Below are 16,946 nucleotides of genomic sequence, written 5' to 3' on the forward strand. Positions count from 1 at the left end.
TTGGTGATTTCTATCCAGTGAGATTGTGATTTTCTTTTTTGAGATTCCGAGAGACTGAGACGTGGTGATTTTGACCCCCTAATTTACTCTTTCAGATTTCAGTTACCATTTCCCCATTTTCTAAAGAAGTGAGAATTTTCTTTTCATGTGCAGGCGTTCGCAAGCTCCCATTAGAATTTTTTCCCAAATATTTAGGAACATAATCTTCATGCAATCTAATGAACGATTAAAATCATATGACAACTCTGCTTCAAAAATAGTATTTCATTGTAGCTATTGCATGATTAGTTCCTACATGAAATGTGCGTTAGTTTCTCAGTTTTTAAAATACCATGGTATTTCAAAACTTCGGTATTGCAATGCTTGGGAAATGAATACTACAATTTTTTAAAAACTGCAATTTTCTAAGTTTTAGGAAAACTACAGATATGTTTGGCTGGTGTTGTTTCACTATAGTTTTGACCGATAGTTACACAACTTAATCTAACTTACACCTTCGGAGCTACACACACCAGATCAATGCTAACGACCGCCCGGCTGCATGCATCGTTGTACGGCATTCTGATCGCTGAGCTAGGAAGTTGCGGACGTGATCGGCCGTAGTTAACTACAAAGAATAGGAATCAGTATCCTGTTTAACTAGGGTGGTGCACGCGATGGAGAGGAATGAATCAACACTACGAAAGAGGATACTGCCATGAGGTTAGTTATGATTAAAAACAAAGCTGCGCGGTAGTGAACGAGCGTCTTTTCCTCAGTTTGAGAAAAAAGAGGTCCGGACCTCTTTTTTAAATACTCCAAAAAAACCACAGTATCAACAATACCACAATTTATGAAACTACACTTTTTGGTATAGCCAAACACCTCAAAGTATTCAAAATTACAGTTTTTTAAAAAATCATGGTATTCTAGTAATACTTTGGAAATACTTTACATCCAAACGAGACCTAAGTGTTTCTCAAACCAGGGTCATGTAACGCTCTCGATGCGGCTATATCTCCTACGTGCCGAAGCACGCCTTAGAGGCATAACCGCATTAAAAGCAATGTCGCAAGTGAGGTAATCTTCACACAACCCATGTAATACATAAGGGAAAGAGATACATAGTTGGCTTACAATCGCCACTTCACACAATTACATGAATAAAGCATTACATCATACAGATACACACAAGGTTCGACTACGGAACCAAAATAAAAGAAGACTACCCCAAATGCTACACAGATCCCCGATCGTCCCAACTGGGCTCCACTACTGATCAACTACCACGAAACAACACAAAGGACAAGATCTTCATCGAGCTCCTCCTTGAGCTTGGTTGCGTCACCTGCTCGGTTACATCGGCACCTGCAAACTGGTTTTGGAAGTATCTGTGAGTCACGGGGACTCAGCAATCTCACACCCTCGCGATCAAGACTATTTAAGCTTATAGGAAGGGTAAAAAGGTATGATGTGGAGCTGCAGCAAGCGACTAACATATATGGTGGCTAACATACGCAAATGAGAGCGAGAAGAGAAGGCAAAAGCACGGTCGAACAACTATGATCAAGAAGTGATCCTAGAACAACCTACGTCAAGCATAACTCCAACACCATGTTCACTTTCCGGACTCCGCCGAGAAGAGACCATCACGGTTACACACGCGGTTGGTGTATTTTAATTAAGGTCAACTTCAGGTTTTCTACAACAGGACATTAACAAATTACCATCTGCCCATAACCGCGGGCACGGCTTTCGAAAGTTCAAAACCCTGCAGGGGTGTCTCAACTTAGCCCATCACAAGCTCTCACGGTCAACGAAGGATATTCCTTCTAGCGGGAAGACCCGATCAGACTCGGAATCCGGGTTACAGGACATTTTGACAATGGTAAAACAAGACCAGCAAAGCCACCCGAATGTGCCGACAAATCCCAATAGGAGCTGCACATATCTTTGTCTCAGGTCACACTGGATTGTCCAAGGTTCCGGTAGGCCAGCCCAGAGTTGCCCTTGGTGGCCACCGGCAGTTGACAGGTTGGACCAACACTTAGAGGAGCACTGGCCCGGGGGTTTAAATAAAGATGACCCTTGGGCAGGCCTACCCAAGGGAAAGAAAAGGCTAGGTGGCAAATGGTAAAACCAATGTTGGGCCTTGCTGGAGGGGTTTTATTCAAAGCGAACTGTCAAGGGGTTCCCATTATAACCCAACAGCGTAAGGAACACAAAATCCGGGAACATAACACCGATATGACGGAAACTAGGGCGGCAAGAGTGGAACAAAACACCAGGCATAAGGCCGAGCCTTCCTCCCTTTACCAAGTATATAGATGCATTAATTAGATAAGAGATATTGTGATATCCCAACAAGTAAATATGTTCCAACAAGGAACAAACTTCAATCTTCACCTGCAACTAATAACGCTATAAGAGGGGCTGAGCAAAGCGGTAACATAGCCAAACAAAGGTTTGCTAGGACAAGGTGGGTTAGAGGCTTGGTTCAACAATATAGGAGGCATGATAAGCAAGTGGTAGGTATCGCAACATAGGCATAGCAAAAGAGCGAGCAACTAGCAAGCAAAGATAGAAGTGATTTCGAGGGTATGGTCATCTTGCCTGAGATCCCGCAAGGAAGAAGAACGAGTCCATGAAGAAGACAAATGGACGTAGTCGAATGGATCCTCACAACTCTAGAACGGAACCAAAGCTAACGAGGGAAACAACCCGGAAAGAAGCAAACAACATAGTAAACAACCATCACATAACATGGCATGATGCACAAACAAGTATGATGCATGTCCGGTTTAATGAAGCATGGCATGGCAAAAATGCACAAACAATCCTACAAATTAAGTGGAGCTCAATATGCAACGGGATGCATATTGACAAAACACCACAATCCATTATTTAGTTTGATCTCGTTTATGTACCCAACAATATTAAATGTTGTTAAGCATGTCAAGAGATGAAACATAAAGGAATTATCTATCTAAACAATTTAATTGGGGCCGGATATAGCAAACAACAAATTCAGTAAATCCCCATATGCATTTAGCAAATTAATGCAAACAACAATTTTAAACATTCTTGATGTTGTTAACATGATGCGGATGACATGAACAAGATTATGCAATTTTTATTAAAAGTTGACAAGAGCATTATGAAGCACTTGTCACCGTGGTGGAGAGGAAAGGGGTGCCACGGCAACGATAACGAAAACGGTGCCACGGCAACGTTCCGGTTCCGGAAACTCGATTGAGATGCCGGTGGAAAAGAACAAGTGTGACGGGAGCGTGTCATGCAATGAACGGTGGGGTGCTCCCGGTTACCGGGTTCCCACGGGTCGACGACGGTGATAAGGCAAAAGAGGGGCGACGTGCACCGACAATTCGAGCATGGAGCAAGCACGAGCATCTCATACACCACACATGCATTCATTCACGGGCGGTCGTCTCAGGGTTATACCTTCGAAGCGTGCGAGCGGGACAGTACTCATTCGGTGCAAAGTAGAGGAAGTAGCCGTTCTCACGACGACGGTAGTGGAAGTAGTCGTTATCACACGCTCTAGGGTCGGCGGTAGAGGTTCTCGCGATCTCGGCGACGGTAGTGGTACATGTTTATCATTGCTTGAGTTTCCGTAGACGTTCATGTCATCGGTGTCGTGGTACTTGGGGTCTTCGGACTTTCCGGTCCCGTTCTTGCGACGGTAGTCGTTCACGTTCGTTCGGATAGGTACTTGATGACTCCAACGTCTTCGGGGTGACGGTAGTGGTACACACGACATCGGGGTACTTGTCGGTCCGGTCTTGGCAGCGTAGATGTACACGTTGTCGGGGTACTTGTCACATCATCAGGTGTAGTTGTACATGAGGGTCTTGACGAATCCGAAGGGGTACTTGACGGGTCCGGCCTTGGCGATTCAGGTTTCGTAGTGTCCTGGTACTTGATGCTTGGGATTGATTCCACGGTTGCATGCATCCACGGCAACACAGCGCAGATGCAAAGAGGCAAAGACTTGGCATGGTTCCGGTGGTCGAACAAGGCAGGGCAGCTCGGCCACATGCGCTGCGGGCGGCAGAGGACAAGCAGAGGAGCAGCAGCGCGAGGGAAGGCAGGGACGCAGGCGAGGAGCAGCCCCAGCGGTGGAGCTCCATGGGAGGCGTAGCCATGCGCGGCTGCTGGAGATCCTCAAGCAGAGAAGAAGCCGGCAGGCTGCGGTGCCCGACGGCCCTGGCGACGCGGTAGGGCGGGCGAGCTCGACCCTCGCGCCCATGGCGGCAAGGAGGAAGACCATGGAGGAGGCGCATGGGTCGCGGGCTCCTGGCGGGCAGAGTTAACGCAGGGGAGGCGCTGGTCCTGGCGCGGCGGCGGGCTTGCCGGCGTCGAGGATGATGCAGGAGAGGAGAGGCCGGCGGCCGCGGTACAAGAAGCAACCGAGGCGCGGCTTCCGGCCATGGCGACGGTGTGGCGGGTCAAGGGCGGCGTCGCTCCTGGTTCCAGCGGGAGGAAGAACATCCCAGTCGTCTTCGAGAGGCGCGATGCAGAGGGAGGAGAGGAACTGCGAGCGAGAGAAGGTATCGGGCGAAGGGGAGAGGTCGAGGGATCTCTCGATCCCTCTGGCGGCGCGAGTGAAGATGCGAGGGAGAGGATCGATCGGGATGGGGTTGGCTCGGGCGCCTAGGGTTAGCGCAGGGCGCTGGGCCTAGGGTGCAAATGGCCTAGGTGGGCCGGCGTAGGAGGCCCATTGTGGAGGGCGCCGGCTAGGCCTTAGAAGGAGAATGGGCCTACTGCTCTCTCTCACTCCTCTCTAAAACTTCTCCTTTTATCTCCCAAAACAGAAAAAAATATCAAAGAAAAAGAGAATAAAGGAAGTGTTAGGGATAGAATTTGCGAGGGAGGTTAATTTCCCCAGACTCATAAAGATGAGCTTGTTCCAAGAAAATAGGAAAGAGCACATGTGTGAAGTTTGAATTCCAACTCATTTGAATTTAATTCAAATGAGTGTGAGAAGGAAGTCGGTATTCGATAGGTCCAAAAATGTTGGGGATTTTGTTCGAGCTCCGGAAAATGGTGAAAGAATTATTGGCAAGACTAGAGAGTCGAAACTTGAAGAAGAAAAAGTCCAAGGGATTTAATATGCAAGTGGGTTCACGGGTGATTCCAAAACAATGGAATTTTAAATATAGCTCCCTAATAACGGGAGGATATGTTATAAAGAGAATCACCATGTGAATTTCCTTGGTTTAAATGGACCGAAGATCCATGCAATTTATTTAGAGAGTTTTAGTTAGCTTTGAGAAAAGATGGTATGATGACATGATGCAATGCACATGATGCAACGAACCAAACAAATCTCACGATGAAACCCGGAAACCCTGGAAGGCATCTGAAGCTCCGGTCTTGGGGCATTACAAAACTCCACCACTACGAGAGGATCTCGTCCCGAGATCTAGGATGGCACCGGAGGGAAAAACGGAAGGGAAAGAGAAGAGGTAAAAACTAAGCTGCTTCTTTGACAAACGAATGAAACCAAAGAACCTTTAGATGTTGAACAAGTTGAACGGAAGAAAACAACAAAGATGCACAAAGTTGAAAACACTCCATTAGAAAAGTGGAACAAGGATCATTACTAGAACCCTGTAGGTTGAAAAACATGAGAAAAGGGTTGCAATGGACAAGAAGTACATCCAAGCACTCCGGTATAAACGAGATGTACAAGGAACGATAAGGATCAATCACTATGACACTCCGGTTAAAACAAGATCGAGAAGGAATAAGATTGATATAATTTGGGCAGCACTCCGACTGAAAAGGAAGGAATTGAATATGATCTTGGCAAAACAAGATGATGGGTCGAAGTTAGCGACATCACAATGCCTCTGGATGAAGGAATAAAAGGTAGATCGTCGGAACAAAAGAACAGAGAATAAAACACCATCTTCTAACTCAAATGAGCTTGAAAAGCATCTTGAAGAGAAAGGTCGAATGGAATTGTTGAAAAAAAACAACAACGAAAGAATAAATTTGAAATGGGCTTAAAGAATACATCTTCCATTATGAGGTGACAACCTTCCACTCACGGGAAAAAGAATTGGATTGATATGAACAAGAAGACGAGAAAATATTTCACCGGGAGGGTAGATGGAGAACTTGGATCGTATATTATCACCATTAATAGGAACAATCCTTAGGGAAGGCTTTAGGTGAAATATAACCCAAGATAACTCCAACGAAGAGGTTGATGGATTTAAAATATCTCATTCTTAACAACATGTGAATCATGAAACATGAACTCAAATTATCAAGAATGACATAGCACCACCTTAAATGGTACGGAAGAAAGAATTGCACTCCGGATTGCAAGATGAAGAATGCTTGAGTTCCTCTGAAAAGAATCTCAATGAACATCTCGAGAAGGAATTACGTCCTTGATGAACCAACATGTAGAACCTCCATGAAGAACTCTGGTAAACAAAAGGATAACGAAAGGAAGGAGAAGTTGAAAACTCAAGGTGAAACCTTGTAAAGATTTAGAAGGAGCTTCACGACGAGATAATGCGGAAAAGCTAGGAACTCCAGAAAAGAAAGATGAAGCATCTTGAACTGAGAGTGAGATAAGATGAACCTCCGGAATAAGGAATTGAATTTACTCGATGAAACAAGAATGGGGAATTACATTATGCTTATCCTTCACCAATTTAATTGATGACAAGCAACGGATTTGGCATACTACTTATTCTCGTTGAAAAAGGATTAAGATAGATATGGAGCAAACTTGGGAAGGTCTTCAACGAATCACCGATAGAATTTGGAAAACAATGAATGACTTGATACGACAACGAAAGGAAGAGATCTCTTGAACGAACCACCGTTTGAATTGAAACACGAATAAATTGATATGATAAACGAAGGAAGAAGAAATCTTGAATGAACCACCGTAAGATTAAAAATGAACAAAGAAAAGATAATGAAAACACCAGGAAGAATTTAGAAAATGAACAAAGATGCTTGAGAGAATTTAGATACATGAGAACGAAGAGATCATAAACTGATTAGAGAATACTTGAATGATGCACCGGTAAGATTGGAGAATGATAACTGACAGCTGAGAATGAATATTTCTGAGATGATGGGCTCCAGAGAATCAAACTGAAAAAAAACTCCTGAATTACTCCGGATGGGTGAAAATAATTCTCACAATTGAATACAATTATGAGAGGATGGCAACGAGCTGGAATCACGAATCTTGAAGGGAATGGAGCAAGATTGAGAGAAAATCTTCTTCGGTCTTCCAATCTGAGAATGACTACGAGAAACACCACCATGAATTATTTAGACACTCCGGAAGAATCAAAACGAAGAGGTTGAGCCAACGATGAAAAGAATTCGATAGATCTTGGAGAAAAACATAAGACTGATGATAATTCATTCTTACGTCAAACTTTAGAAAGGAATTTGAGAAGCTCCGGAAAAATAAGAAGAGTTAGGTAAGATCCTGGGAAAAGACCTGTGGGTTAGGGCCCACTCAAGAGAAACACTGTTGAAATGATTTAAAGAGAGAGATTGCACCGGTTGAATTAAAATGGCTTGAATGAGATAACAACCTTGGAATAGGTTTGAACGAATCTTGAAGGAAAAGACGAGCCTTCCGAGATATCTTCAGCACTCTGGAATAATTGAATAGCGAGAAATGAATGACTAAAGAGGTGCACCGGCAAGAGAAGACATTGAAATGAGGAAAAAGGTATGATCAACAAAGCTTGACTTGAATCCACCAAAGAAGAAAAAGAATGGAGAATATTGAGCTAATAGAGCATCTTTATGAGAACCACCGGGTAAGAACATTGACGGAAAATAATGGAGAGACTTCACATTAATAAGATGGATACTCTATAAAGAAATCCGAGTCCTTGAAGAAACAAGGGTGGGAGGGTGGGAAAACAAAGGCATATTGGGACGAGTGAAACGAACAACGTTGAGAAGACTTAGAATTTAAACTTGCGGATAGAAAGAATGATGGGATCATCTCGAAGAGAAGCGATTAGTATTCACATAGAAATATGAGAACACCGCTTAGACAAGGGATCGAATCCACACTTGACATTGAAGCAACTCGAATACCACAACTCAAAAGCAAAACAAAGGATTGACTTGCAGAATAAGCCGGAACAAACATATGATAGAGATTTCGTCTGAAGTTTTCGTGGTGGGGCCTACACGGGCTCGATCGTACAGCACCATCATGTACAAGGCAGTGCACATGACATCCGAAGCGTCCCCGAGTCGGCATAGCCCAGGACTCTTTAAGACACAACGAGACCACTGTAAAACCAACCGTGGATAGGCGGACCACTAGACGTCGAACCCCAATTTCATATCATACATCTGTCGGAAAGATATCCTAAGAGCTACTTGAATTCCCACTTATAAACTCCCGAAATTTTCCGGTTATGCAATCAGGTGTTGGGGATACAGGGGAAGCATAATATCTCACCCAAACTAACAAATCCTACATCCAGCTGTATCCACCCTTCAACACATAACCAAGAAACCTTCGGAAATCGTTTACCTCAACCTTCGAAAAGCATCCGTTATACGAGTTATGGCAATACTCCCGAACTCCCGCCCCAGTACTGAGTGGCATCGAGGTTATCTCACCAACAACTGCATAAAAGAGATTTTCGATGTCGGCGAAACTAAACTCAGGTATTCCAGAACTGCAACGATAAAATTGTGACGACAACACCTCGGAGCTCAACTCCCCGAGGCACTGCCACAACCCCTAAATGACAGGAGGCACCAAGAACAATGTTCTCGTCACAAATCAATCGGAACGATTCCAAGATACCCGCGTGATCCTAAATTTTTTTTAGTGAAATTTGAGAAGAGAAGAGTCAAAACTCTACGTCAGGATGCCTTACCAGAGCGATGAAGGGACTGGGGAGTAAAAAGAGTTCCTAAACTCTCCGATATATATAATCCTAAATGACTCAAAACATTTCTAGACTCAATAACGCCAGCGATTCGATCAAGCAGGGGGCTCCTAAGGTCGGGGAAGACTCTGATTACCAACTTGTAACACCCTCGATGCGGCTATATCTCCTACGTGTCAAAGAACGACTTAGAGGCATAACCGCATTAAAAGCAATGTCGCAAGTGAGGTAATCTTCACACAACCCATGTAATACATAAGGGAAAGAGATACATAGTTGGCTTACAATCGCCACTTCACACAATTACATGAATAAAGCATTACATCATACAGATACACACAAGGTCCGACTACGGAACCAAAATAACAGAAGACTACCCCAAATGCTACACAGATCCCCGATCGTCCCAACTGGGCTCCACTACTGATCAACTAGCACGAAACAACACAAAGGATAAGATCTTCATCGAGCTCCTCCTTGAGCTTGGTTGTGTCACCTGCTCGGTTACATCGGCACCTGCAAACTGGTTTTGGAAGTATCTGTGAGTCACGGGGACTCAGCAATCTCACACCCTCGCGATCAAGACTATTTAAGCTTATAGGAAGGGTAAAAAGGTATGATGTGGAGCTGCAGAAAGCGACTAGCATATATGGTGGCTAACATACGCAAATGAGAGCGAGAAGAGAAGGCAAAAGCACGGTCGAACAACTATGATCAAGAAGTGATCCTAGAACAACCTACGTCAAGCATAACTCCAACACCGTGTTCACTTTCCGGACTCCGCCGAGAAGAGACCATCACGGTTACACACGCGGTTGGTGTATTTTAATTAAGGTCAACTTCAGGTTTTCTACAACAGGACATTAACAAATTACCATCTGCCCATAACCGCGGGCACGGCTTTCGAAAGTTCAAAACCCTGCAGGGGTGTCTCAACTTAGCCCATCACAAGCTCTCACGGTCAATGAAGGATATTCCTTCTAGCGGGAAGACCCGATCAGACTCGGAATCTCGGTTACAGGACATTTCGACAATGGTAAAACAAGACCAGCAAAGCCACCCGAATGTGCCGACAAATCCCGATAGGAGCTGCACATATCTCTGTCTCAGGGCACACTGGATTGTCCAAGGTTCCGGTAGGCCAGCCCAGAGTTGCCCCTGGTGGCCACCGGCAGCTGACAGGTTGGACCAACACTCAGAGGAGCACTGGCCCGGGGGTTTAAATAAAGATGACACTTGGGTAGGCCTACCCAAGGGAAAGAAAAGGCTAGGTGGTGTAAGTGCATCTAGTGCCACCCCTAGTTGGTTTTGGAGTATTGACGACAAACCTAGTTGAGGGACTAATGTGTTTGTGAGAATTGCAGGATAACACACGTAGAAGTCCCTCATTGATTCGGTTTTACTACCAGAGATGACCCCTAAAACTGTATGAAGACATTGAAGTCAAAGGTGGTATATGAAGATATTCACTTTGAAGACTATGACAAGAGAAGACACTATATGAAGCCTATGGAGCTCGAAGACTTAGATCTTTCGTAGTTCTTTTTATTTTGTGTTGAGTCATAGGAACCACCGTACTGTTAAGTGGGGTCCAAGAGAACCAGTCAGAATGACTAAAGTGATGCCTAAACCAAAAACCTATGTCTTCGAGTGAAGACTATGAGAGCGAATCTTGTCCAGAGTCGGACAAGTCAGCTTTGCTTGTAGCCCAAGTAAAGTTGCCGTGTGAGTTTGAAATCTGACCGTTGGGACACGTGTCAGTTCCTTAGTGACCCAGGGTCATTTCGGACAAATCAGGTCATGTTGCCAAGTGGCTATAAATAGCCCACCCCCTTCAACCATAAACGGTTGGCTGCTCAGATTGAAAGCACGGCTTTTGTCGTTTGAGAGCAACCCACCTCGAAGCCTTTGAGAGAGAATTCCTTGCGAGGATAAAAGCCCTAACCACCAGAGCCAGAGAGAATTGGGCATCACTTAAGTCTTCTTGTCTGTGTGATCTGAAGACTTATTACACTTGAGGACTGTGCATCCTCCAGCCGGTTAGGCGTCGCGTTCTGAGCATCCAAGAGACATTGTGGATTGCCGGTGAACGAAGTCTGTGAAGGTTTGGGAGTCTACCTTGAAGACTTACCAGAGTGATTGGGCGAGGTCTATGTGACCTTAGCTCAAGGAGAATACGGTGAGGACTGGGTGTCCTGAGATGCGTGTTCATGACTGGGTGTCTGGGACTGTGTGTCCTAAGGTTTAAATACCTAGCCGCTCCAACCAGACGTACAGTTGTCACAGCAACTGGAACTGGTCCAACAAATCATTGTCTTCAACGAGTCACTGGTTTCATCTCCACTTCACTTTACTTATTGTTACTCATTGTGAAGTCATTGTATGTTTGCACTATCATTTGTCTTCATTGAGTGACTGCGTGTTCTGTTTGGCTTCACAATAACTTCCTACCTGATCCTTACTACCTAGCTGCTATTAGTCTTTGTGCTTTCACTTCATTGAATACTTGACTATGGTTTGTCTAGTGTAGTCTACCTTCCGCTGCATGGTAATAGGTTTAATTCTATCGTTTGTCTTCAAAACTTCTATGTTCTGAAGACTTTCATAAAAATTGCCTATTCACCCCCCTCTAGTCGATATAACGCACTTTCAATTGGTATCAGAGCAGGGTGCTCCCTTGTTCTGTGTGATTCGGTTTAACCACCTGGAGTTTTAGCTATGTCGACTGTAGGGATAATTAAAGTCTCCGCTGCGTGCCCTGTCTTCGATGGAACTGAATATCCCTACTAGAAGAATAAGATGCGCATGCATCTTGAAGCCATTGACGTCAACCTATGGTATGTCGTCGAGAACGATGTTCCCAAGGCTGGAGAAGGTGTCACTGCTGCTGATGTCAAGAAATTCGTTCAACTGGACTCTACTGCCAAGAATATCATCTGTGGTCATCTGACCAAAGGACAGTATGGCCGTGTGAGTGCTTTGAAGACATCCAAGCTGGTCTGGGACTGGCTCTCCAAGGTCAATGAAGGCATCTCAACCCAGAGAGATCAGAGAATCAGTGTCCTTCGCAACCTCTTCAATCACTTCAAGCGAAATGACAATGAGAATGTCCAGCACACATTTGACCGACTCACTGACATCACAAATAAGCTTCAAGCCCTCGGCGCCACTGAGATTACCAAACACGAAGTCGTCAATACGCTGCTGAGATCACTTGATAGTTCGTTTGACATCTTGGCCCTGATGATTCAAGAACGTCCTGATTTCAAGACACTTGATCTGTCTGACATACTTGAGAGGCTCAACACACATGAGTTTCAGCTTTCGGAGAAAAGAGATATCTACGGTCCAAACTATGGGCGAACTCGTGCCTTGAAGGCAAAAGCTGTCTCCTCATCTGAAGAAGAATCTGACAGCAGTTCTGATGATCCTGAAGACATTGGAAGGGAACTTGCTATGCTTGTCAAGAAGTTCCAAAAATTCACCAAGAAGAAAGGCTTCAGAAAGTCTTCCCGATCAAGTTCAAGGAATGATGAAGCTCCTGCTCATGACTACAAGAGGAAAACATGTCACAAGTGCAAGAAACTTGGCCACTTCATCTCTGAGTGTCCACAGTGGGACAATGAGAAGAAAAAGAAGAAGAAGAGCAAGGAATATGACTCTGATGACAAGAAGAAGAAGAAGAAGAAATACTCAAAGTCTTCTTTCAAGTCTTCCTCAAAGTCTTCATCACACAAGAAGAGCTCATCTGGCAAGGCACGTGCGTTTGTTGGCAAGGAAATGGATTCAGAGGAGGAGTCTGCTTCTGAGGAGGCGGAGGTGGAGTCTGAGGAGGAATCCGACTCAGGCGTCGCAAGTCTGGCTACAACATACGTTGCCAAGTCCATCTTCAACACTGAAGACAATGACTTCATCACCGACACCGATGCAAATGACAAGGACTACTCCGCTTCTACCTACTGCTTCATGGCACGCGGTGCCAAGGTAAACACACGCACTACTCACTATCAAACATCTAGTGACGATGACTCTGATTGTGGTTCAAAACCTAGCTACAAAACACTTGCTAAAATTACAACTGAACAACAGAAAGCTATGGAACATATTCAAAAACTGTTAGACAGAAGCGATGATCTGTTAGGTGCTGAAATGACTCGATCGGAATCCTTAATTGAAGACATAAAAAATCTTCACGTTAAGTATCAGGAACTTGAAAGTCGTCATGAAACTCTCTCAACAACTCATGAAAAGCTTTCCTATGATTATCTTCAAAGGAAGCAAGATCTTGAGAAATTGAGAGCGGTTCATGAAGATCTTCAAACGGAAAACGAGTCACTTCGCGCCAAACAGATCAGTCCCGCCCAGGAAGGATTTGAACCACCATGTCTTAAATGCATTGAGCGTGATAATGCTACTTCTGTTGCTGAATATTCTACTGCTAATGCTATTGCAATATCTTCAACTGTTGATGTGGTAACTAACCCCTCTGCTGAGGATACCACCACTATTGCTGATGAGAATGCTAGGTTGAAGACATTGATTGAAACAGGGATGTACAAAAGTCTTCAAGGGCATCAGACACTATGTGATGTCCTCAAAAAGCAGATTCTGAACCGAAACCCTAGGAAAGAGGGTGTTGGGTTCGTAAGGAAAATGAATGCAGATGGCTCTTACTGGAAACCTGAGCAGTACCCCAAAACCATGTGGGTTGCTGCAAAGGAACCTTCAGCAGATCCATCCAATCTAACTGGCTTCACTTGTGCTAACCCCATTATCATTGATGAATCCTTTGATGCAAACTATATACTATTTAAGAATCAGAATGGAGTGTTTGCCAGGTACATTGGTACTAACTGCAGGAATGGACCGCCTATGAAGAAGATCTGGGTTCCGAAAAGGTGTCTGGAAAATCTTCCTGTGAATGTCTTCATGACACCTCACGTGAAGAAGACAAACCTCAGACCAAAGGCTTCATACGGTCCAAAGGCTTCATACAGACAGAGGACTCACCTGAGTCGCACTAACGCAAATGTTTTGCAGGGAAACCATACTCAGGCATATGAATATGAGAGCGGTTCATCAAACCGCCATGTTCATAAGACCAAGAACTATTCTGCTTATTCTTATGAGTACTATTGTCCGCCTGCAAGACTGTTTGCTAGGGCTTCAAAGCCAAAATTCTCAGATGCTGCACTTAGACTTATTGCTTCTAAGCCACCCTTGAAGATGTGGGTGGCTAAGAAAGCTTAACTCTCTTTTGCAGGGAAAGGTCTCCAGCAGAAAACCAAAATCGTCTGACGCTATTGCTGGGGACCTTAAACATCTTGTAGGGCGCAAGATCAAATGCCCAAATGGTCTTACTATGTACTTCGTACCTGAATCACTTGCTACTCTCCCTATTAGTCCTAACCTGGATCTAAGCTTTCATAACCCACTGGTTCGTCAAATGTTTTTGCTTCATAATGCTCTTGGTGAAGCCTATCCCCCTAACTGCACTATAGGGTACGACACCAGCGTCTTCAGAATGGATTATTGACAGTGGGTGTACAAATCACATGACTGGCAAAAGACGTCTTCTTATGGACTCAACCTTACATCCATCCGACAAGAGCCACATCACATTTGCTGACACTGGTAAAAGTAAGGTATTGGGTCTAGGTAGAGTTGCAATCTCAAGGGATCAACACATGGATAAAGTCATGCTTATTGAATCCCTTGGCTTCAACTTAATGTCTGTCTCAATGCTTTGCGATTTGAACATGATCGTAATGTTTGGAAAATATCGTTGCCTTGTACTAATGGAATCTGACAAGTCTCTAGTGTTTGAAGGGTATCTAAAAGATGATTTGTACATGGTAGACTTCTCAGCAGGACCACAGCTTGCAGTATGTCTTCTAGCAAAGGCTTCAGAATGCTGGCTCTGGCATTGGAGGCTTGGACATGCTGGCATGAGGAACCTCCACACCCTTGCGAAGAAGAAGCATGTCATAGGCATCGAGGGCATCAAGTTCAAGAAAGACCACTTATGCGGTGCCTGTGAAGCAGGGAAGATGACGAGGGTCAAACATCCCTCGAAGACAATCATGACCACAACTCGACCCTTCGAACTGCTTCACATGGATCTTTTCGGTCCCATTCATTACTCAACTCTTACTACTACTGCTTGCCTCTATGGCTTCGTTATTGTTGATGATTATTCTAGATATACTTGGGTGCACATAATCCTTTACAAGACTGAAGTGCAGGATGTCTTCAGACTCTTCGCCAATCGAGCTATGAACAATTATGGCGCTAAGATAAAACACATCAGAAGTGACAATGGCACTGAATTCAAGAATACCGGCCTTGATACATATCTTGATACCTTGGGCATCACACATGAATTCTCAGCCCCGTACATGCCACAGCAGAATGGCGTCGTCGAACGCAAGAACAGAACACTAATTGAGATGGCCAGAACGATGCTAGATGAATACAAGACCCCAAGAAAATTCTGGCCCGAAGCCATTGATACTGCATGCCATACAATCAATCGTGTTTATCTTCACAAGCTACTGAACAAGACATATTATGAGCTCCTTACTGGCAAGAAGCCAAATGTCAGTTACTTTAGAGTATTTGGCGCAATGTGCTGGATCAAGGACCCACATCACACCTCAAAGTTTGCACCAAAAGCACATGAGGGTTTTATGCTTGGATATGGAAAGGATTCACACTCCTACAGAGTCTTCAATCTCTTTCATTACAAAGTGGTTGAAACAGTGGATGTGCGGTTCGATGAGACCAACGGTTCACAAAGAGAGCAATTGCCAAATGTGCTAGATGAAGTTTCATCCAGTGAATCAATCAAGCTAATGGGAACTGGAGAAATTATGCCTTCTGAAGCTCATCCTGAAGAAAAACTTATCATCTCAGTACCTGATCAACATGAAGACAATGCTCAGCCTGAAGACATTCCTTCCAACAACGACAATGAACAGCAAGAGCAAAGTCTTTGCCCTGTACATCCTCGCGTTGCCAATGAAGTGCAGATTGAAATAATAATTGATAGCATCAATGCACCTGGTCCACTCACTCGTTCAAGGGCAACTCAGCTAGCAAATTTCTATGGCCACTTCGCATTCGTCTCAATAGCAGAACCCAAGAAAGTTGAAGAAGCCTTCATGGAACCTGAATGGATTCAAGCTATGCAAGAAGAGCTTCAACAGTTTGAGCTGAATAATGTATGGGAACTGGTTAAGCGTCCTGATCCACGGAAGCACAATATAATAGGCACCAAATGGATATACCGCAACAAGCAAGATGGGCATGGTCAAGTTTTCAGAAACAAAACTCGTCTCGTTGCTCAAGGATATACTCAAGTGGAAGGCATTTACTTCGATGAAACATTTGCTCCTATGGCTAGACTTGAAGCCATACGCATACTGCTGGCCTATGCAAATCATCATAACATACTTCTATATCAAATGGATGTGAAGAGTGCCTTTCTCAATGGCAAGATTGAAGAAGAAGTGTATGTTGCACAACCGCCTGGCTTTGAAGATCCAAAACATCCTGACATGGTATACAAGCTCAACAAGGCACTGTATAGCCTCAGACAAGCCCCTCGGGCCTGAAGTATAGTGAAGAGTTTGGATATATGATGCAAGAGCAATATTAGATGTCTATGATGGGAGAGCTAAAGTTCTTCCTCGGTCTTCAAATACGACAACAACGCAATGGCATCTTCATATCTTAAGATAAGTATCTCAAAGATTTCCTGAAGAAGTTCGGTATGCAAGACTGCAAAGGCTTCACAACACCAATGCCAGCCAAACATCATCTGGGTCCTGACGACAATGGTAAAGAGTTCGATCAAAAGGTATACCGCTCCATGATTGGTTGTTTACTTTATCTATGTGCATCTAGGCTAGATATTATGCTTAGTGTTTGCATGTGTGCTCGATTTCAAGCGACACCAAAGGAGTCGCATCACTTAGCTGTGAAGCGAATTCTTCGATATTTGGCTCACACCCCAACTCTAGGATTATGGTATCC

This window comes from Triticum dicoccoides, chromosome 7A, assembly GCF_002162155.2.
Source record: "Triticum dicoccoides isolate Atlit2015 ecotype Zavitan chromosome 7A, WEW_v2.0, whole genome shotgun sequence".
NCBI classification, from domain to species: Eukaryota; Viridiplantae; Streptophyta; class Magnoliopsida; order Poales; family Poaceae; genus Triticum; species Triticum dicoccoides.